The following is a 24,535-nucleotide window of genomic DNA, read 5'->3' on the forward strand; positions in this document are numbered from 1 at the left end:
TTTTAGGTTAGATTTTTTTTTGTTATTTTCTTGAAAACAGTGCATTACCTAATCGTGGTCTAAAGCTTTATCAAATACAATATTTTTTACATCCAAATTCGTGCTAAGGGATACCAAAATATGTTGCAATGTCCAAGAAACGGTCTAACTATAAAAATAATTTATATGGCAAAACAACGTTTGCCGGGTCAGCTAGTCATGAATATATGCTGACTTTATTTCACTTAACTTTTTTTCAACACCTTCCAATGTTCTCTGTCCCGCGATATTTCATACATTGCTACAAATAAATAACATATTTTTCACAATCCGTACATACCTGAAAATTACCGACAACTTGAGGAGGTAAGTTACACAGTTATAGACCTTACCTGACATCTCTCATTCATAACAAATTGCTATTTGTAAATTGTTTCTGTTACTCAACATCCAAATACATTTCGTTTCCGATTCAACAGTCTTGGAATTTAATAATATAACCTGTATCTGTATGTCATTGTAAATCATTGACATTAAAATATTTTTATTATCTTATGAAAGCAAACAGGATTCATTCACAGTTACCTCTGTCAAAATTACATTGATGAGTTTATTTTTATGTTCCAGCGACACGGATGAGAAAAAAAAAGAAGAACTCCGTGTCACCTTACATAACAGTGAGGCACCAATACAAGCCAGTAAACGTGTAAATACATAGCCCCACACATACACTTACACTACTACAAGCCGATCAGCCGCCATTATGAGATTCGCCATCATCTGTGACAGATCAGTTTGCGTCGCAATAAAATATTTTAAAAATGCCGTCGTGCGTTGTGAAAAAGTGTAAAAACAATACTATAAATTGTGGATATATGATTATTTATAGGAGAAAAAATTGTGTAACTGGTACATCCTGTAACCGCACACACACTAGCATAAAGGTGCTTCACTTGCTAATATCACGGCGCGGAATCCTTTGTTTTTACTTGTCCGTGGACAGCGATTAAAATAGGAAGAAAGATTGTAGTAAAAATGCTTTGATGTTATATTTGAAGGAAATTATGTTAACTATTAAGCAGTTCCGAGACAATAAGGCTTGACGAAAAAAACGAATTTGTTTTCTGTTTGCTTGTGCAGCTGCCCGAACCGATACGACTTAGGGACCTTCAGGGATAAAGCATACTCCCAACTGAAAGGGTGGCAACCACTGACCTGTATAAATACCTCTGGACAGGCTGTTCCATATGTTTGACAGCAAATTTTTTGTGCCTATTTGAAGCGCCACTGGCCAGCGTCCAGAGAACTAATTTTGACGTAAAATACAAATGGCTGCGAGATAAGCGTACAGTACTTTTCGTACGTTCTGAAATAACATTTTGAATTAATTTCAGTCGTTTTTCGTGCTATTTATACTTCAGGAATCAACGTAATGAAGTACATTTTTTTTGTGAATAGTTTTCCTATCGATGTTTGTTCAGCTAAGGTTGTCATCACTAGTTTTAGTACCGCAGACTCTCGCTATATGGTAAACAGAGCCAAATTGCCGATTATCTAAAAGGCTCAAAAGCACTTTGACAACCGTCAGACCAGTAGTATACAGGTGTCCCAAAGTTATGGGACATGAAGGGAAAGTACCTTAAATATCGAAGATAGGCTATTTTACTGAAAGAAGACTTTATGTTATTTTTAAAAGTTAGTAATTGTGCATTCAAAGATTTTCAAAAATTTACTTGCCTCGTCTGGTAATCGAACCGACTTAAATGTAAAAAAAACACCCCTACTTTTATGATGCCAATCGAAAGAAGGGCCAATAACTAATAACTCTTCTTAAGTAACATAGTATTTTAAAAGAAAGGAACAACGTATAATGAATGTTTTCCTACTTGGATTGGTACAAATGGTCCGATTAGATGGCCGGCCAGATAGATTTATGGCCATTCTTTCGATTGGCATCATAAAAGTAGGGGTGTTTTTTTTTACAATTAAGTCGGTTCGATTCCCAGACGAGGCAAGTAATTTTAAGAAAATCTTTGAATGCAGAATTTCTAACTTTTAAAATAACATAAAGTCTTCTTTCAGTAAAATAGCCTATCTTCGATATTTAAGGTACTTTCCTTTCATGTCCCATAACTTTGGGACAGCCTGTATAGTAGAGACTAGAGGTCAGTGCGGCAACGCATCTCTTGACAGCTGTTGTTGCGAATGTTCACGGGCATTGCCTCATCACCACCCCATTTGCCTTTTGCCCGTTGGCCCCCTCTTATATAAAAAAAATTGTTTGCCTGTAAAGTCAGTTTACGGACGATAATTTTACGGAATGTCATAAGAAAACATCTTTTTATACGATCGTTTATATAAGTCATAATATTTCTTTAATCAAAATTGTTATATAACCTTACATAATACAAACATAATCAAAGAACAAGATTCATCATAAGCCGAACGCTTAGGTTGATCGTGCCACTCTATCGCTTGTTCCTCGCTCTCCCTTGCACGCTCGGCTCACGCCGAACGTGGCACTTTTTCGTGCAGCCGATGTTCATCGATTTATAAGACGTCATCATGTCAAACTAAGTAAGACTAAACTGGTACGGACCCTAGTCTTCTCGATATTTTCGTAAGGCGCTGAGACTTGGACACTGAAAGCTGCAGACCGCAAGCGCATTGACGCCTTTGAGATGTGGTGCTGGAGAAAGATGCTCCGTATCCCCTGGACAGCATTTCAATCTAATCTCTCCATACTGCGTGAACTCAGGATCTCCTCGCGATTGTCTTCTGAATGTCTGCGCAGAGTTTTAGAATACTTCGGTCACATCGCAAGGAAGGACGATGGAAACCTTGAGAGGCTCATTGTGGTCGGCAAAATAGATGGGAAGAGGCCTCGTGGACGCAGTCCAACACGATGGTCCGACCAGATCCACTCTGCCCTCGACTCTACGATTCACAATGCCTTTTACACCGCCAGAGACAGGAATAGATGGAGAGCGATCATACGTGAGAAAGTGATACAGAGGTGTGGTCACGACCCTCAGTACTGAGGATTACGACGCAGGGAGGAGGATCATGTCAAAAAAGGCTTGGTACACCCTTTGAACAGCTTAAATCATCAATAACCAGTCAATGGGCTATATGGGTCGTCAATATTGTGTTTCACTTAGATGGGAGTTGTAGCAAGTGAAATTACTGGCTAATAATTGTGTGTCTTCTACCGCATTTATCACGGGTATTGTTCCGAAGAGCTGTTTCGCCTGATTTCTGCCGCCAAATCCCATTTTCACACGAATCGGCACAAATTAGAATGTCATTTCCACCATCTGGATGTGTGGCGGTCCTCCACGATGCGGCTTTCAAGGAGCTTTCTTCCACGTACTACAAAGCTGTGGAATGAGCTTCCTTGTGCGGTGTTTCCGGGATGATACGACAGTGGTACCTTCAAAAAAAAAGCGCGTACACCTTCCTTAAAGGCCGACAACGCTCGTGTGATTCCTCTGGTGTTGCAAGAGAATGTGGGCGGCGCTGATCACCTAACACCAGGTGACCCGTACGCTCGTTTGTCCTCCTTTTCCATAAAAAAAAATAATAAGTAATAAATCTCGTCACTTTTTCTCACAGTAAAGTCATTGATAAATAGTTTCAGATGTTTACAGTTCCTCTGAAAACGTTGATCTAAATTCAAAGAAAGGTTGGGTTGGATATATAATAATAATAAAAAAATGTAAAAAAAAACAACCGACTCCAAAAACACTATTCCAAAACTATAGCTATAATATGCACTAAAAAGTATAAAAATAATTGCATATTTTTTGTACTATCTAATTATTCTGCAATGGGATGGGACCACACGGGAAGCACCAGCTTTCAAATAAGAAAATAACTATCAAAATCGGATTACCCAGTCAAAATTTCTGAGGTAACAAAAACATACCGACGAATTTAGAACCTCCTCCTTTTTTAAAGTCGGTTGAAAAGATAATCTCAGCATAATAATTGCACTCGTTTTAATCTTTTAAGAAAGCTTTACATTTTAAAGTGAGTGTGTTGATTCACGAATATTACTTATCTAATTACTGAATATAAAATGTCGATCGAAAGTATAAGTAAAATGTCAAATAGATTTCGAGAGCGGTTATGAAATGTCACGGACCACATCCAATACGAGGCAGTGGACGACTGTTTACGCAAAGAATTTATGAGTAAACTTTGAGGAAGCCAGTAATGTTTCCTATTTGTTTCACAATACTTTATTCTTTAATTAAATTATATTACTTGCGTCATTCTCGTGGAGTTTTTTATTTATTGAAATGTCTGTATTTATTTAAAATGTGTTGCCTTTAACTTGCACAGTTTTGTTACCAGTGGGGGGCTCTTTTGCACCGAAAGCCGATTAGATTATGGGTATCACAACGGCGCCTATTTCTGCCGTGAAGCAGTAATGTGTAAGCAATACTGTGTTTCGGTCTGAATGGAGCCGTAGCTAGTGAAATTACTGGGCAAATGAGACTTAACATCTTATGTCTCAAGATGACGAGCGCAGGGGTTTTTCAATAAACCTGAGCGGCACTGCGTTTTAATGGGCAGACCGTGTCAATTACCATCAGCCAACGCCCTGCTCGTCTTGTCCCTTTTTCATTAAAAAAAACAGAAAACCGGCGTCAAGTAGTGGCCTATGGATCATACAGGCTAGTTTCGAGAACTGGCATTTATCTCCCATCCCTTCACTACAATATGACAGCGGTTCTCAAAGAGATTTTACCCCAGGGGTGTACCGACTGTGTTAGAGTCAGACAATCCCTTCCCGAACATTCTTGGGTCATTTAAATAATCTGGGGAGACCACAGTGTCGCTAACCTATCAAAATTGTATACACCTTCTTAAAAGGCCGGTTACCCTCGTGTCTGTGATTCGTCTGGTGTTTCAGAAAAATGTGATTTATTACCATGAGATAAAGCGTACGATCGATTGTGCTCCTCTTCCAATAAAACAGTGAAATATATCGACGCATTGGTAACATATCTATCCGCATTCACTCTATATATTTGTACAGTCAATCTACTTTCATGCATACTATGTATAAAGACCAAACCACCTTAATACTTTATATAAATAAAACCGATATAACGGTGTAGAATTAAGACCATACGGCAGAAGTTTCGAGGTTTTTTAATACGAAATAAGACGAACATTAATTACAATTTCCGTAATTATAATTGTGGATAAATAACTCTGATAAATTGTGCTCTGATTGATCGCTCCCTCTTAGTTGAGTCGAGCCAACTTTACCTGAACACGCGTTACATACCTGAGCGTGACTAGTCAATATCATTCATTGCACATTAAATAATTTGTGCTGCACTCCGAGTCAAACTTAACGGATAAAAATTTAAGAAAGTGATTAAATGGAAAATCTTATAGATATGTTATATAACGTACATGACAATATTTACATTACAATAGATGTATGTTATGAAAATAGGAAAACAAAATGAAAATATTTATTTAAAATACATATAAATAATGTTGCATTTATTATTGTTTATTATTTCATACGTATTGTACATAAGTGTTGGTGAAACTGAGCTATTTCATAAAACTCAATATGTGTTCTAATAATATTATGTGTTTATTAGTTCTGGTGTCATATTTAAATCGTATTATGTGTACCAGTCATGGATCTCCAGTAGTAAAGGCCAGTAGCATATCATAATACAATCGTTTGATTAATTTCTGATAGCCAAATAGAGACTCAATTGACCTTGATTTAAGATTTTGTTGTACAATTCGACTTGTAACTTTCAAATTTTTATTGTCATTGAATGCTTGGAATTACTGTATTGTATAATTGCCAGTGGGAGGTTGCTTTGCACAGGATGCCGGCTAGATTATGGATAACACAATTGCGCCTTCTTCTGCCGTGAAGCTGTAATGTGTAAGCATTATTGTGTTTCGGTCTGAAGGGCGCCGTAGCTAGTGAAATTACCGGGCAAATGAGACTTAACATCTAATGTCTCAAGGTTTTTTTAGCAGGACGTTCAGCTGATGGTAATTGATACGCCCTGCCCATTAAAATACAGTGCCGCTAAGGATTCTTGCAAAACCCAAAAATTCTGAGCGGCACTTCAATTGCGCTCGTCACCTTGAGACATAAGATGTTAAGTTTCCTTTGCCCAGTAAGTTCACATGCTACGGCGCCCTTCAGACCGAAACGCAGTAATGTTTACACATTCCTGCTTCACGGCAGAAATAGGCCCCGTTGTGCATCCTGTGCAAAGGAGCCTCTCACTAGTAACCTAACCTCCCACTGTCTCAAGGTGACGAGCGCAATTGTAGTGCCGCTCAGAATTTTTGTTTTTTCAAGAATCCTCACCGGCACTGTATTGTAATGGGCAGGGCGTATCAATTAACATCAGCTGAACGTCCTGCTCGTCTCGTCCCTTATTGTCATAAAAAAGAAATGATTACTTCTTAGGGCACGCTGAACACCTTAGTTTGTGGGTACTGAGTGAAGTTGAGCAGTGAGAAATCTATTCGATGATTTACATTTAAACACTCGTTCTACAATTATATTTGCGAAGACTTTGCATACGTCCGACATGTCCATTATTAGACTATAATTACCAATTTAATCTAAAACATCTTTACATGAAGTAGGATTAGATCATTCATACGTCTAGAATCTGGATAGACACAGTGACAGCTGTGAAAACGTCGAAAAAAATGCAGGTTAATAGATAACCTCTATTTTGGGCAATGCATACAGACTATGATAAAGTGACATACAAATCGCGTTTAAGTCATAGCTTTTCACGCACACTAAAGTAATAAACCTCGCCTGTTTTCATCGGAAGTCTAGCAGAAAGAGACTCTATCTAGACGTATAAATTATCTAGAGTAGGTTAATATGATATGATATATTTATATGTATACACTAGATACAAAAAATGTTACTGGAGCAATACAAAACGAACAAATAGGTACATTAACACACGCACATATACACAAACCACACTACACGCACACATACACATCCAAACATAAAATAAACACTATAACCGACTATAAAATAATATAATAATAGATATATATATATCAAATTCGCATTCATACGCATAATATTATTCTTTTAATGTTTAAACTATACATATTATTATGTTAAAGTAAATTAAGTTGAAATTCTTTTAAGTCGATTTTTTTTTGTTTATAAGTTAAAGTAATTTAAGTTGAAAACTCATTAGTTGATTTTTGTTTATATAGAGAGACCTGTAATTGGCTATTATATGTACACTAATTTTTAAAACTAATTTGTAATATTTATGCTGTTGGTCTTTTCAATAAATAAATAAATAATATCGGACTAAAGTATTGAGCACTTCATTGTAAATTTTTACATTTGTTTGGTAAATATCGAGTCTTGGATCTCTTTCTATTTTTGGAATTGATCGCTCACTGTATGATGTTTCACTATAAGGTTCGATATCTATATTAATCTCACTAGATATTTGAACGACTACATTAATGTCTTGTGTGCTAACTTTTTAACATCGCAGTAAACGTTGGCCTCATGCCGTTGCCATATGGCAGTGGCAGCAGGAGGTTAATGGAGTGAAGATAAAGAAGCAGAATGAATTGTAGCAAGTTTTTGAACTCTTACCTCCTTATTCATAATGGTCCGCTAACCTTAAACAGCCGCTTAGGAGTGTTTTTTCTCATTCTGACTTAGGTCAATAGAAGAAGACAGAGTGAGAATTAGCAATGCTTATTATTTAGCAATTATCGTTTTGTAACTTTGGATGTGTTCGTTTTACGACTGGGGAGCTATAAATTTTTTAAGCTGTTTCGATTGGTTATGAGGTTTATTAGCTCCATCTGATCTTTCCATTTCCGATTATATTATTGTCATAACTGTTCTGTCTGTTCTCATATTTTTACCATCATAACTGTATTAGTTATCTCAATTTCTAGGTAGATGTAGTTTTAATGCATTTACGTTGAGTTGTGCATAACTCTACTGGTAGAAGTGTATTTGTAATGGCTTTGGTAGACAGACATTTACGAGTAAGCAGCAACAACTATACGGTATTGAAGTTTAAATATATATCCTTAATAATTTTGTCATATAAGAAAAAATACAATAAATTTCGTTTCACAATAATTTTAGTGGCAGGGTTTTCTTGCAGGCTAAATTGAGCGAAGGTAAGATATTTTGCATCCATATCCATATTTTGTGAATACGAGCTTTTTGGTCGGCACTGATTACACGACCAGTGCATCTTTCCCGTGCCTACACCTTAGAGGTTGAGAACGGCTTAAGAAGAAGAAGAAGATTTTTGCATTTCTTATTGTACGTTTTATGATTGGCGTATTTTCCCATATATCCTGCCTCTTTAATACCAACTTGTGCATAAAAATCTTCTATGATTATAAGAATGAATTCATCTCCTGCCTCTGTAATACCAACTTGTGCATTAAAATCTCCCATAATTAAAATAATAAATCCGTCTTCTGCCTCTGTAATACCAACTTGTGCATTAAAATCTCCCATGATTAAAATAATGAATTCATCTCCTGCCTCTGTTATACCAACTTGTGCATTAAAATCTCCCATGATTATAAGAAAGAATTCTTCTCCTGCCTCTCTAATACCAACTTGTTCATTAAAATCTCCCATGATTATAAGAATGAACTCTTCTCCTGCCTCTCTAATATCAACTTGTGCATTAAAATCTCCCATGATTATTATTGCGCCATTTCCTTAAACTTTCTGATTAGTTGTTATAGAAATCATCTATGAGTATCGTACTTGGCAACTTGGTCAGTGGGTGAGTAAACTTAAACAACTGACCCTGTTTTCTTAAAGCCGTCTGGAATAGTAGTCTTAAACTTGTTTGATCATCATGACAACATTTTACATTTAAGTATACCTATAGCCCGTGAGGAGATATACAAGACACTCAAACGCCACTTTTTTCATATATCTAGTATAAGTATTTAAACTTTAAAATAAAAGCATTTTTACTGACGTTAATTTCAAGATACGTGTTTTAATAACTTATTGTAGCCTGTATTATTTTGGGTTCTCTGGAAGAGATGCCGCATTATATATTTTTTTTATTATTAAGTCTGTATGGTATGCATTAACGGCCGTTTTCAATAATCTATCTATCCTTAGTTTAACTTACTAGAGGTAGACAAATCTATCCTTTTTCGCTTACTTACATTTAGATAACCGATCGACATAAAGCATTGGACCATAACTATATTATATTGGACATAACTATGGATAGATAAGATCTTGTCATTAAACGGTGACAGTACGGTATCCGTAACTAGAGATACGTTATTGAAAACGGCCGTAAGTGTCTATCTATCTATCTATGAATGCTCTCAAGAGCAAAAGCAAGAATGTTCAGTACAAAATTTGGTATTATTCATATTCTTTCTATTAATAAGAGATTTAAATCGTTTGTTCTCACGGCAAAACGTACCAATTGTCTTGAATCTTGTGTATAACGTATAACTTATACAATATTTTAACAAATTTATGTGATCTGGAAATCACTTTGATATTCAATGTAAACGTATAAAAATGTGAATTAATGCCAAGATTCAATTTAATTTATTATTTTAATATATATTTTTGCAGTTGAACGAAACAGTAGTGGCAAATAATCTTTTATCAGTGATGATTCCTGAACGTGGTGATGAAGACATGCTTAAGCCATTGCTTCGAGTTAAAAAACAAGATGAAGGCGACTCAGGTAACCGTCACTGCATGTATATACTTGTCACTCGCCCCGACTTCGTTCTGCGTGATTTGATATCTTGCTAGCTTTCAACATTTTATTTGCATAAAGTTTAATTATTAACATTAGAAACGACATCGAATTCTAACCACAACTTGGTCACAGTAAACTTCATGTCATAATAGCGGTATTTCCAGGACGATGCGACATTAGTACCTACATTAAAAAAAAGCGCACACACATTAATTCTTAAATGCCGATAAAGCTGCTGTGATTATTTTGGTGTTGCATGAGAATGTGGATGGCGGTGACCCGTACCACAACATAGAAATATAATAATACTCTAAATTCACACTAGAGCATCTGAATCGACACACGCACACATACACACGATTAACACGGCTGCTAAGCAATCTTGGGAAGACAAAACTATAGAGTGCAACGCCGTACGCCGCTGAGATTGGTCGCTGTCGGAGTTTAATTAGCTGCACCGTGCCGTACGCGTAGTCAATCTTTTCGTCATATCGTCAACCCTAACTCTCCACCCAGACGTCAGTTTAAATTTCAAGGTGACCGCTGAGTTACCCTACTGTTTTATTATTTAAAAACGTTTTCCAATTTTTGTTTGCATCTTACCAGTGGTAGGTAGGTCTTACCTTTGGACAGTATGATCTGTATAAAAATAAATCTAATGAATGTAGACTAATAATAGTTTATTTTTGTATTATAAATAATCACATTATTTTCTTTAGGTATATAATAATGATTTTTATTATAAGGATATATACTTTATATAACCTTAATTCGTCTTACAGGTACGGGTAAATACACCGCGGCTGCGAAAATGCCTCAAATTAAAGTCCTTCGCCTGTTCTTACAATTGTTTAAAAACGCCTGGGACACTTCATATGTTGGTGGTTCTCATCCTCTTCATCATAATGTACCAAAAGCCGTTATCAGTCTCTACAAGCTCAGAATTTTGGATTTCTTCTTCCCTCCCATCGGCGAGGATCCCAGGAAGTCAGGATAATTTATGTTTTTCCATTCTATTTCATATTGAATGAGCGATTGAAGGACAAACTAATCCATTTTCGATTAGAAAACATTGCAATTTTTCATATATTTGACTAATACATTATTACTTATCTTTTATTATTTCAAAAATAAATTATAACTGTATAAGATACATTTATTGAAGTGAAACTTCTTTAGAATCGTTGTGATTTGAATCTCGATGAAACGAAAAAGCGAGACGATAGAGACACAAACAGGTAAATGTATAGAATACAGCCGGTGAGAGAATGAGACAGACACATAATTTATAAGATTTATTTAACGTGGGAGAAAATGAAATAGGAAGCATTATACAGTGTTTGGTACCAGGCGATCATAGTTGAAGAAGAGATTGTCTTATGTATGATGCGAGTATACCTCAATATATTCTGTCGCCATGCGACGACGTATTGCTACATAGACACCAGGAGATCATAAAACAGTAACGGTGATAGTTCTGTCTTTCAAAGCGGTTGAAATCATGTGTCATTCTAGCATTATGTACCAGGACTTCATATGCAGTCAAGAGGTTTATGCAGAATGCACAGCTTAAAATTATTATACACGTGCTGACCCATTCTTGTTGTAGTTCGTTGGAATTCGTGAATCTCTTTGTGTTCCACTTCATACAGGGTGTACGAAGTGGAACACCCCTCGTGCTTACCAAAGCAAACTCCCACAACAACAAAACAACATTGGTGTTTTGTCAAATTGTACTTATTATACGTTTTGTAGAGATTTTTCATCATTTCAATAATAAAATTCTTCATCATTATTGAAGGTAGCACTACCACGTATGAATTACACGCATGTTTTTTTTATTTATAATTTATTTGCGACCTCAATGCGGTTTATTATTTATAACTTCGCAGTTTCATTTTAAATTGTATAGTTAGATAATAGTTAAATTTACTTTAGTAATAGTTTTTTTTATTGAAAACTGTTAATAATTTATATCGTAATAAAATTGTATTTGTAATATTAAGTAAGTAATAATGAATATATTTTTTAAGTTATTTAATTATTCATTAGCAGGGGCGTGTAATGGTTTTCCAGCAAGGTAGGCACTGTAGATCTAACTAGTCGTAGTTGAGTTATGGAATTTGAAATATAGAGTTTGTAACCGTAGTTATTTAGTATCTAGCGTAAGGAAAAATTTTATGAGTGTTCAATAGAAGTTTGGTTATAAAATAAAATAACGAAATTAAACTAAATTAACTTTAATACTATATTTATTTAGGTACAAAATTTGGCAAAGCCTAATTGCCTATATGATAAGCACACCCCTGTTAATTAAGTAGTTTAATATATTATTTTTTGTGAGATTTAAAATAAAAGATTTATTCATATTTTTTTTTGTTTTTAGTTATTTTAATAAGCGAGATCAATATTAAATCACTATATGAGAATGGGTTGAAAACAAAATTACAGTGATTGCCAATTGCACTTTTAATGCTAGGGATCAATGATATGTTCGTATATCATACTATTATCCACCGAAAATCATCTCATCCTCTCGCAAAAGAAAATCGCAAAAGATATAGACATAAACTTAGATTAAGGACTGGTCTACGCTGCGCTCCAACTAGATACCGCACTACCTGAGAACAACAGCTCTTTTATTACGGCAACTATTAGATGCTTGTGTTCGTGACATCATGACACTCAACGGCAACTTATAAATTATGTAACATACGCTTCGTGTTATTTTAAATTGAAATTAATAAAATACCAAATACTTACTGATGATATTATGTGATCCTTATTTCTAATAGTAATATTTTTACAAAGTTTTACCACGCAAACCAGCGTTTTAGTTTCAACTTTTAGCAAAGTTTAACAGAACATGTGGCACGTCAACGTCACACATTGGTAGAGACTGCCTCGAGTACGCCCATTTGGGCGTAGTTTGAGTTGCCGCAATTTGCGACTACGCCTTCGGTATCTAGTTGGAGCGGAGCGGAGACCAATCCTTTATCTAAGGACATAAATCATAAAAGAAGGGGCAGCCGCGTGCTCTTAGAACTACAAGAGCTGTCAATGTTGTAAAAGCAAAAATTCGCCGAAATCCTAAAAGGAACCTGTCGGCATCCCGGAGCCGATACCCGAAAGGTATCTAAAGAAATTTCACTTCAAAAATTGTATGAAATAATGGACGTTAGTGCTCATCTCTTAAGTCTCTTGTCTTTACCCGAATGAGCGTTGCATAACCGAGCGTAACGGCTCAGTCTCATTCAATGCCCATAAAATGGCGCTGATCACTTTGCTCATCTCTATCAGATCGTGATAGAGTCACACGTCAGAAGTAGGGCTCGTAAAACATAACTTTATTCTATTTATGATCTGGCTATACGAGATAAATCGAGAAATTATAATGAATATATTGCTATACATACTTATGATGGTAGCTTTTCTTATGGCCTAAACTCATGATCGGATTTGGTACGGCTGAACTATCGCACGTGAACCATATTTGTTGGTATGTCGCATTGTTTTGTCGGACCGTACGACGAGTACAACGACGGACATGATGGTACGGCACCCACTGGACCGTCCGATGGTCCAACCATACCAATTCCAACCGTGTTCAGGCTATAAGAGAAGAGAACTTTAAAAAAATTATTTTTTATGAAAATAAGGGACGCGACGAGCAGGACGTTCAGCTGATGCTAATTGATACGCCATGCCCATTACAATGCAGTGCCGCTCAAGATTCTGGAAAGACCCAATAATTCTGAGCTGCACTACAATTGCGCTTCTCATCTTGAGACATTAGATGTTAACTCTCATTTGCCCAGTAATATCACCCGCTACGGCACCCTTCAACCGAAACACAGTAATGCTTACACATTACTGCTTCACGGCAGAAATAGGCGCCGTTGTGGTACCCATAATCTAGCCGGCATCCTGTGCAAAAGAGTCTCCCACTGGTTGGTAATCTGTGACTTTTGCACTGTTTCTTCTTTCCTAGACCGCCATCTTGCATGAAGATTGTTATAGTCTTTCAATGACTTCAAAAAAGGAATCTACAAATTCGTGTGAAGTTTTGATTAAACTTCATAATGAAACTATGTATTCGAACCATGTTTGGGCTTATTGGAATCAGAAGGTACCTAACTAAAATCTTAAATAGAATTATTTTCTACAACATTATGAACTGTTGGTAACGACTACTAGTATTGAATGTCGTTATTTCGTTTTTTTTTTTTTATATTGGACCAACTTCAAAAAATATTAATATAATATAATACTGTAGAAAATATTCAGTTTATATATATATAAAGAAGGTATTCTTACGACTCCAAAAATAACAATAATCGTAACTAGGATTCGATTAATTCTAAGAATACGCAATTATATCTATTGTTTTGGAATAGTGTTGTGTTGTGTTTTTGTTAATTTTTTTTTTTTGGAAAAAGTATTGAAAAAAACAATTGAAATTTAATAGTTAGTTTAATTATCAAACTTAAATAGTCTCGTGAATAATCCTGCCTACATGGCATTTTTAACAGGGCTGATATATCTGGAGCTGCAAAAGTATTTATCACAATGGATATCCTGTAGGTTAACTACTCGAATGGCGACCACGTACCGTAAGACGCTGTGTTGGTTGGCCCCCCACAAGATTCACAGACGATCTGGTCAAGGCGGTCGGAATACGTTGGATGAGGGCAGCGCAGGACCGATCGTCGTGGAGACCTTTTCGGGAGGCCTTTCTCCAGCAGTGGATATCTTCCGGCTAATGATGATGATGATGATAAAGGAGCACAAAAACTGGAAGTGTTTTAGCCCCATTTCTTTTCTAGCAGAGCGCCGTCCGTATATTCAATATTTTTATAGCGGTATACAGGTGTCCCAAAGTTATGGGACATGAAGGGAAAGTACCTTAAATATCGAAGATACGCTATTTTACTGAAAGAAGACTTTAATTCCTAATTTTTAAAAATAACATAAATGTTATTAAAAATTAGGAATTCTGCATTCAAAGATTTTCTAAAAATTACTTGCCTCGTCTGGGAATCGAACGGAACGGAACCGACTTAATTGTAAAAAAAAAACACCCCTACTCTTATGATGCCAATCGAAAGAATGGCCAAGAACTAATAACTCTTCTTAAGTAACACAGTATTTTAAAAGAAAGTAGTCAATTAAGTGGGTATTTTTTTGCAAATTAATTAATTAAATGCTCAAAATGTGATCCTTTTTGTCTTACGCAAATGGCCAATCTTTTAATGATATAATAGTCCGCTTCCTGTTGATTTTCTTATCATTTTATGGTGAATACTCGATATGATATGGCAAAATTCTGTTTATATCTCACCCACGTTGTCGTATCGCTTTTTGTATAGCATATCTTTCACGTATCCCCAAAAGAAGAAATCTAATTGTGTAAGGTCCGGGGATCTGGCCGGCCATCTAATCGGTCCATTCATACCAATCCAAGTAGGAAAACATTCATTTTACGTTGTTCCTTTCTTTTAAAATACTATGTTACTTTAGAAGAGTAATTAGTTTTTGGCCATTCTTTCGATTGGCATCATAAAAGTAAGGGTGTATTTTTTTTTAAATTTCAGTCGGTTCGATTCCCAGACGAGGCAAGTAATTTTTAGAAAATCTTTGAATGCAGAAGTACTAACTTTTAAAAATAACATAAAGTCTTCTTACAATAAAATAGCCTATCTTCGATATTTAAGGTACTTTCCCTTCATGTCCCATAACATTGGGACATCCTGTATAATAAAATAACAGTTCTCACGTTTATATTTATAATGTCACAACTCCAGCTATTTTAATTTCATTTTTAAATATATAATCAAACTTTAATAAAGCTATCAAATCATTTCTAAATTACAGAACAATGCAGGTAAGTGAACACAAAATATTCGGTGTTAAATAACTAAACCAGCACATAAATTTCTGGAAACGCCTTCATTGTTTGAAAGTGCATTCTTCAGCTTTTATAAGTCATATTAAAGAAAACTTCAAGAATAAAATACTAATGATACTCTTGAAAAAATGTAAAATGTGAGAAAAATGTAAAAAGATTAAGTTATCTTACTGAGAAAAATAAGTTTATTTGTTGACTATGGGCGAACCTATTATTAAGAGAAAAGTTTTTTGTATTAGTGATTCACATTAACTTAATTACTTATAAAAACGGTTGATATTAAAGTTTTATATAAATGAATTAATTCAATAATAATAATAATTAATATTTTATTTTAATGTAAACCTAACGTCACACTTTAACATATTGAAAAATTTGTTATTTCTTATCCCATTATTTTTATGTTTTATTGCTAACACAATAGGTAAGTATAATAAGTATTTATAAGTATTGAATAAGATTTTTCTAGCTTACACAAATATTTTCTTATTTTGAAGCTTATTTTTATTGCTTAAATTTTTTAAGAATGTTTCATAGATACAGCCTGTTTTTTAGTCCTTTTATAAAGTACATATTTTAAAATAATAAATTAAAAGTCAATTTTAAAATGGTCAAATAAATGACATTTTAATTTGCGAAACAGATTGCTTTAAACATACATTTGTATGGAATAGTATAATAAATCGTACTGAATTAGTATGTACAACAATATTGGAATAAATAGGTCGGCAATTTGTTTTGTTTTGTTGATAATCTACACGTGCATCTTGGACTTAATGACGCAATTTAATGTTATATTGAATACAAATCGTGTTGGCATATCTAGGTGTTTTCGATCTTAGTTTTGGGTGGGTGTTACCATCTATATATAAGTCGTCATTAAAACATGTACTGGCATCTCGTTACAACTGCCACCGAGATGAAGGTACGATCTTAAGGACACTTGCTCTATATTTTTTAATATTTTATATTGCTTACCAGCTTCATATGCTTAACTTTGTTTAAACTATTTCATTTTTAAGAGCGATAAGACTCAATTCTGTACTATTTGGTGCTATTAATCAGTTAATTGCAATGGTGTTGATATATCATATATGCTATTTGATGCGTTATGAGATTTTAATAATTTTGTGTTCTAATTTGGTTTTAACTGCCATGCTCATATATTTAAAAAATGGTTCAATGTTGATTTATTATTCATTTTATAATAATTCTATTCATTGATTGTATTTTCTGATTTAAGGGAACCGTGTTGCTGTTAAGTGTTGTGGTGTCTTGCGTTAGGGGGAGCGCTGTGTTTTGGCCTGGTGCTATACCAGTCTCGTCTTCTTTCGTGAAGACTATCATACCTCCTCAAGTTAAAGGATTCTCATATTCCAGCAGCCAGTACATAAATGCTGTAAGTAATATTTATTTTCTTAAACCCTTTTATGAAATACAACTGAGATTTGACAATTTCTTATTGTATAAAGATAGCTAGATTCCGTCTGAAATATCGAGGTGCATCTAGGTATCAGTAATATATTTTATATTATTACAAAGCCAATGTCACAATTAGGTTTTTAGAAGACCTCGTAAATCTAAAGTAGATTGTTTGGTCAAAATAATCGGTAAAACACTCAATGATATTTGCTCTTATAACATTATTATAATGCAAATGTGTTATAAACAAATACGTACTTACTTTACTTTACAAATAGTACATTTTTCAAGTAACTTATAACAATAATATTTATATAAAGAACAGGTAAAATCAATCAAAACATATAACAATAGAAATAATGGATTGCTTGTAACTAATTGTAGTAATAATAGCTTTATAGGTAAATTTATACACTTTACCATAAAGTCCCAGCCACTGTTCAGGCATTATCTATAAAAAATTTAAATGTTTTATTAAAAAACGGCTGTGTCGTAAATCCTATTACTCCACAGCTGAATATCTAAGTGATACGACAGCCTGGGACTAGATTATGATTATTTTATACCAATAACAATGACAGAACAATTTTGTATATATATTTGATTAAAACGAGCGCAAAAAAAGAATGCTGGGAGAGTTTCTTGCGCCGTTTCTTCTCTCTCAGAGTGCGATTTGTTTCCGCAGCGGTAGTAATATCTAGTATATTAGAAATGACATCAAAAATAATTCTAAAGGAATCAATTATGAGAAAATAAATGCCTTTTATGCCTGCCTTTTAAAAACTACGAATTTAAACGTACTTACAAAGAGGCTATATTGAACAATCAATTAAGAAATAGAGAAAGAGTTATGTAAATGGTAGAAGCGTGGGAAAAGCGCAGATTATTAATTTTTTAACGCAATAAAGAAAAATTTGATAGTCCGCTTTCAAATATCAAATTCATGGATTCATTTTGCATGTCGTTACTATCGTTTTTAAGTTAAAATGAATTTTATTCTCCATTACAAAATGAATAAATTGCTAATGGCGATGTTATATGACAATAGATGCTTGTCATTAGACGCGACACAGTAGAGTTGAGTCTCGCACCAGTTTGGCGAGTCAACATCTCCTGGGGATGCCCCGTATAGAGGCGAAACAAGTGTCGAATTGTTTGTTGACGAATATTGGCGGAATTAACACTCAAGAAAACTTAAAACATTTGATTAGTTATGGATTTCCGCAAAATAACGCCTACTTCAATACATTTTATTAGATGTTTGGAGGATCAACCGCTTTTCTTGGTGTTTCTTGAACCTTCAATAGCAATTGTTGATGAGATGAAATATTAAGTAATCCGCCCACACTTCGCTATAAATCAATCTCATATTCGTAACAAAAATTATACACACAAGCAAATCGATATGAAGTGGTAAAGAGTAAATGGAATAAAAAAAATCATTAAATATCAATTTTTTCAAACAATACGAGTTTTTGGATGATTGTGACTCAAATAAAAAGTCTTTACATTACATATGTGTATTAAATAATATGAAGATTCATGGATGCAATCTCTTTGTTACGTTCTTTGTTTCAAAAAATACAAACCTGTGTGAAACAACCAATAGCAGTAATGGATGTGTCTTTAAGATTAGTAAGATGTCGTTATTTTTTTTTACAAATAGGATAATTTGCTTTTCAACGGAATTGGCACTTATATTATACAGGAACATTATACTAATATTTATAACTATAACTATATCGACATACTTTTTACGCAAATTATCTTGCCCCAAGATAAGCATATATAGCCTGTGTTATGGGTTACAAGACAATGATATATTTAATAGAATATACTTACTTAAATATAGATATATTCATATAAACATACATAAATACATTTAAACATCCATGACTCGGAAACAAATATCTATATTCATCATATAAATGCTTGCACATACCGGGATTCGAACCCGGGACCTCTAGCTTAGTAGGTAGGATCGCTAACCACTCGGCTATACACGTTGTTATAAGACACAGTATTTCGGCCATGTGCGTAGACACGATAGCTATGAGCTGCTTCAGCTCATCGTGATGGGCAAATGGGTAAAAAGAGAAAATTCCTGCCTACCGAATATACGGGACCCCGTGATAGGGAGGGACGACAGAAGGTGACCTTTAACCTTTATGACTGAAGTGGCACTTAATAAGTACTTGGCTAACAATTCCTGTTTGGTGTAAGTGGTTTGTGGCCTTCTACCTTCGTAAAAAAGGTCAACCCAAATCGATGAGTGCTATTAAACTTTAAAGATAGATAGATAGATACCTGGAACATGATGGCAGTCAATAAAATTTCCCATAGATGAAACCTAGCTGGATCGGTTTTCGCCGCCCTAAAAACTGATAGAGTTTAGAGAAATTTAGATATAATTACAAGAATTATGGTACTATTATCAACAGTGAAATAATAATTTAAAAATATCGTGGTTTTTGGTTGTATACAAAAATATATTTATATATTTATGCCATCGTTTAGATATTGGATACTACATGCCTGAGCTTGTCATCTTTATTCAACTATGATAGTATATCCACTAAGATTAATGAGATATCATTATAAAAATTTAAAGCAGTGTTGGCGCAAGTAGGTATAATATATTTATATATAGATATATATATTATATATATACATAGATATATTATTATCCCACTGACGTTTCATATATGGGAAAACCCGTTGATTCTTATCATTCTGAGGCCCGGTTTCCACCAAAGACAGGAGATGCGTTTTGATAAACAATCAGATTTCGTTACTTCCACATCTCCTCTCCGCCTAGCGTCGGTGGAAATGGATCAAGCACAGAGAAGAGAAGATGTCTCATTTTTCTATAGAATGTTCAGAATTTGGTGCCACGAGCGAGCAAGCGGCGCGGCAGAGCGGAGTTGTGAGATGTATGCGGCCGGGCGCCCGCGCTCGCTCGCCTTTTTCCCCTCATCTTCTTTTTATTCCCGCGTCTCGCACACCCGAAATCGTCATTCTGGTCTTTTTTAATATTTTCAGTTCAGTTTGCCAAATGGATGACAAACATGTTTCCGTCGATAGTTTAAATAGGTATTGAAGAATCAATTGTACTGTTTCTTCAACCTCTAAGTCCTCTTCCTCAAGAAGATTCTCCTCTCTTTTCCGCTTTGGTGGAAACCGGGCCTAAAAACACGGGAAGCTTGAAAATAATAAAAAACAGTAGCAAAAGTATCATTTGTTTAAAATTAACGCAAATACTCTGCCCACTTCTATTTTATTCATGTATACCTGGACCTAAACTTTTCTCTCTATTATATCTACTATATATATGCATAAACAATAATTATTTATTTTATTTAAAATAATGATAGAAGCATAATGAGCATACTAAGATCCTTCGTTCGTTTAGATTTTTACCAGCGGGAGGCTTTTTTGCACAGGAAGCCGGCTAGATTGGCGCCTATTGCTGCCGTGAAGCAGTACTGTGTAAGCATAACTGTGTTTTGGTCTGAAGGGCGCCGTAGCTAGTGAAATTACTGAGCAAATGAGACTTAACATCTTATGTCTCAAGGTTAAGGCTCATTGTAGTGCCGCTCAAAATTTTTGGGGTTTTTCAAGAATCCTGGGCGGCATTGCATTGTAATGGGTAGGGCGTATCAATTGCCATCAGCTGAACGTCCTACTCGTCTCAACCCTTATTTTCGTAAAAAAAAAGGCATTAAAGTATTTCCAATCTCAAAGTGCTGACTTTTAAAAACTGGATTTGTAGCTTATAACGTTGCAGTGTTCGCAGAAACCACTATTTATGAAATAAGTGGTTTTACTATTTTTAAATACACGTTCTCACATTTACTCGCGGTGAATATCAACAAACTTGTTAGCAAAGGAATTTAATCATTGTTTTGTCTTATTTATAATGTTTGTGGTTTCAATATTTTATTTACACAAACTAGAATCGGTTGAGAACGACATCTAAGAGTAACCACAACTTGGCCATAATAAATTTAATATCATAATAGCGGTGTTTCCACGACGATACGACATGAGTAAATTCGAAAAATGGGGTGACGGTGATCACCTAAAACAGGTAACCCGTACGCTCGACTGTCTACTTCTTACATAAAAAATCAGTATGATTCACATCATAGCATAAAAAGGCAGCTTTGCAATAATAAAGAAAAGAGAGTTGTGAAGACCCAGCATCCAGTGAAAGTGGATTAAAATGAGAAAAAAACTGGAAGATAAATAGAAAATCAATCCCACTATAACCAAACATATTTTCCTAAAACAGATCATTATAAGAGGACTTCTGGATTTATTTCAATCAGTTTTATTTTATTACAGTTTATGCTCCAATTGTATCATTATAACCAGTTGGTCATTATAAGCGGGTCATTGTACTGTAATTATAATCTTTATCTTTTAACTCGATTGTTGCTTGAGAATACAGATAGAACTACATTACGTACTGAAGAATTTGCTTCTATTTTATATAAATAATTGTACATAAAAAGAAGCTTAAGTTTTTCAAAATACATATCAGGTTTATAGTTTATTCATAATGATTATTTTATTTTTTAGTTTCTCTGAGCCCTTTCATGCACCCACATCCATTAAAATAATCATTCACCACATTGGATTTAGATTTGACCCACTCTAACAAACTAACAAGTTGAATATAAGCTTCTAAAATAGTATTTTGAGTCATATTGTAAGCAATGGGTTACTTGCGATTTTAAAAATCGGTGTAACGGAACGCCCTAAGTGGAGAATATGTCTGGGTGAGGATGAAAAGGTCACTCATGTTATTCTGAAATGTGCAGAAATGTCCAACCAACGGGCTAAAATCTTAGTAAATACGAGGTCGCTCCGAGATTTCTACGATCATCCCAAAATTTTCTGAACTTCTGGAAGGAGCTGGAATAACTGGCCAATACTGCACACAAAATTGGGTATATTTGCGTAAACAAGAGCTCCTATTCTATAACATACAGAAGTATGTGTGGATAATAAGCCACAATATGTATTTTTATGTCAATCAACAGCGGACGAGCATTCGAGCAACGAGTCATCAACCTTGCCCATAATATCATTAATATTGAGCTGCGATTTGAGCTTGATTTTAACCTCTGTTCAGGGAATCTCATAAAGAAAATTACAATTGTGCAATTCAGTGGTAGTAGTGGTCGGAAATTGTTACATGAACATTCCTACCATACGGAATATAATCTAATAACACCATATATACACTGACGTGGAAAAAAATTGCCTTATCTTTCTTCTCCTTGTTCGCACCCATAACCCATTGCTCAATAGTCACAAATGCTATATCGATTACCAGTGGCTAGCTCGCTCATAGCTCATAAGAGTTGAACGGTCACATAGTATTTGAATGCCGTATAAGAATCATGCAACCACGAATTTATTGAAGATATACATACGGAAATATTTTTAATATATGCTTTCTATTTCAGATTCCAGCAACATATAATGTCGGATATCAACCGCAACTAAGCTATCAAGTTCCACAATTCGGCATTTATCCATCGTATCCTGGAATACTATCTTACCAGCCCGCATTGGCCCCAGCGTACTATCCAGGCGCTGGATTTGTGTATCCCTCTCCAGCTGTAAGCCCAATACTTCCACCTTCGTCAGTTGCACCAACTGCACCACCTTCAAGGCCACCAACACAAGCTAACCCAGTGCAGCAACCAGGTGGCGACGAAGACACAACAGTTATAGAATCAGCGGAATTCTCACCTGGACAAACACAGAATTCGCAAACGGCAAGTCAGTTCAATCAAAACGCAAACTATCAATCATACGATTCAAGAAATATGCAAGAATTTTCGCAAATTCCCGCAGTGCCAGATGTTCCACAAGTTTCACAAATTCCGTCTGTGCCAGCAATACCTAATATTCCGGCAATTGCCGGCCCACCTGGGAGCGGTAATAATTTATCCCAGTATCCTCAACTCTCCCAACCACCGCAACAATCACAATTTGAATACAATCCTTTTCAAACTCAAAATTCTGGTTTACCCTCATCTCAACAGAATACCCAGAACTTAAACGACGAAGACACAGTAGCAGTGGAATCAGCATGAATTTGAAATCAACCCATTGTGTATCTTAGATCTAGATAGCATAATAATAATATTAAGATGATTGTAGCCTTACAATTAGATCTTTTGTATTAAGAACAGAAATAGATGAAATGCTTTTAGCAGTGCATTGATTTTGACTCAAGCCTATATTGCATTCAAGATCTTAAAATTTGCGAAATTTACTATGATTCATGACTAGGTAAATATTAGTGCTATTATAATAAAATATTCTTTAAACAGTCGTGTTTTATTGTACTTAATACGTAAGTTTCCATCCCTGCTATGCTTTTACAACAGGGTCCCAGAAAATGTAAATATGTAACCGGTCTCTACGACAAAATATCTAAATTCCTCACCTATATCTGCAATGAAACTGCTACAGAAAAACGTATCTTTATGTGATACAAACTTTAAATTTAAGCATGTTGATCGCATAGAGATTATTAAAACGTTTAGACTAATTAGCGTTAAGAAAACTAAAGATCCCTGGGGAATCTCTCTTAACGTAGTGAAATCTGTAATAGAAATTGTAGCCAAAGACTTAGCTTTTATTTTCAATAAGTGTGTAGATTGCGGTATATTTCCAAACCAAATGAAACGGTGCAAGATCACTCCTCTATTTAAGTCGGGAGATAAAGCCGACCCCACCAATTTTAGACCCATGTCAGTACTACCAACCTTTAGCAAGATTTTCGAAAAAATTATGTTAATGCAATTAATTAACCGTTTTTACAATAATAACCTCATGCATAATAAACAATATATATATAATAGACTCAAGGTCTTTCAACCACAGATGCTAGTATCGAGTTAATAAGAAATATTTAGGATGCTTGGGAGGATTCATGTGATGCGTTAGGAGTGTTTTATGATTTATCCAAGGCATTCGACTGCGTTCATTATGAAACCTTTCTTCAAAAATTTCACCACTATGGGGTTAGGGATGTTTCACTAGATTTAATAAAATCATACTTGTGTAATAGGATTCAAAGAGTAGACGTTAATGGAAAAAGATCAACTGGCTCTATCATATCGATGGGTGTACCGCAGGGCTCAATCTTGGGTCCTTTTTGTTCCTGGTTTACGTCAATGATTTACCATACCTTATTCAAAATAAACATGATATTATACTGTTTGCTGACGATACATCTTTGTTATTTAAAATAAAACGCCAGCAAAAAACTTTCTGTCAGGTTGACGACGACATTGCTGAAGTAGTAAATTGGTTTAATGTTAATAACTTACTTTTAAACGAAAGGAAAACAAAATGTGTAAGGTTTACACTTCCAAACATAAAGCACCAACCAACACCTATAAAAATTAATAATGAAAAACTT

General features: G+C 34.8%; 1 long non-coding RNA gene across 1 annotated transcript; it reads left to right on the forward strand.

The window, feature by feature from the left end:
- Positions 1-16,546: 16,546 nt before the first annotated feature.
- LOC126966625 (uncharacterized) lies at positions 16,547-23,432 on the forward strand. The gene is made up of 3 exons (XR_007729763.1): positions 16,547-16,588; positions 16,907-17,062; positions 22,563-23,432. It is a non-coding gene; the product is annotated as an uncharacterized LOC126966625 (long non-coding RNA).
- Positions 23,433-24,535: the final 1,103 nt, after the last annotated feature.

The sequence above is a fragment of the Leptidea sinapis genome, chromosome 10, assembly GCF_905404315.1.
Source record: "Leptidea sinapis chromosome 10, ilLepSina1.1, whole genome shotgun sequence".
Taxonomy (NCBI): Eukaryota; Metazoa; Arthropoda; class Insecta; order Lepidoptera; family Pieridae; genus Leptidea; species Leptidea sinapis.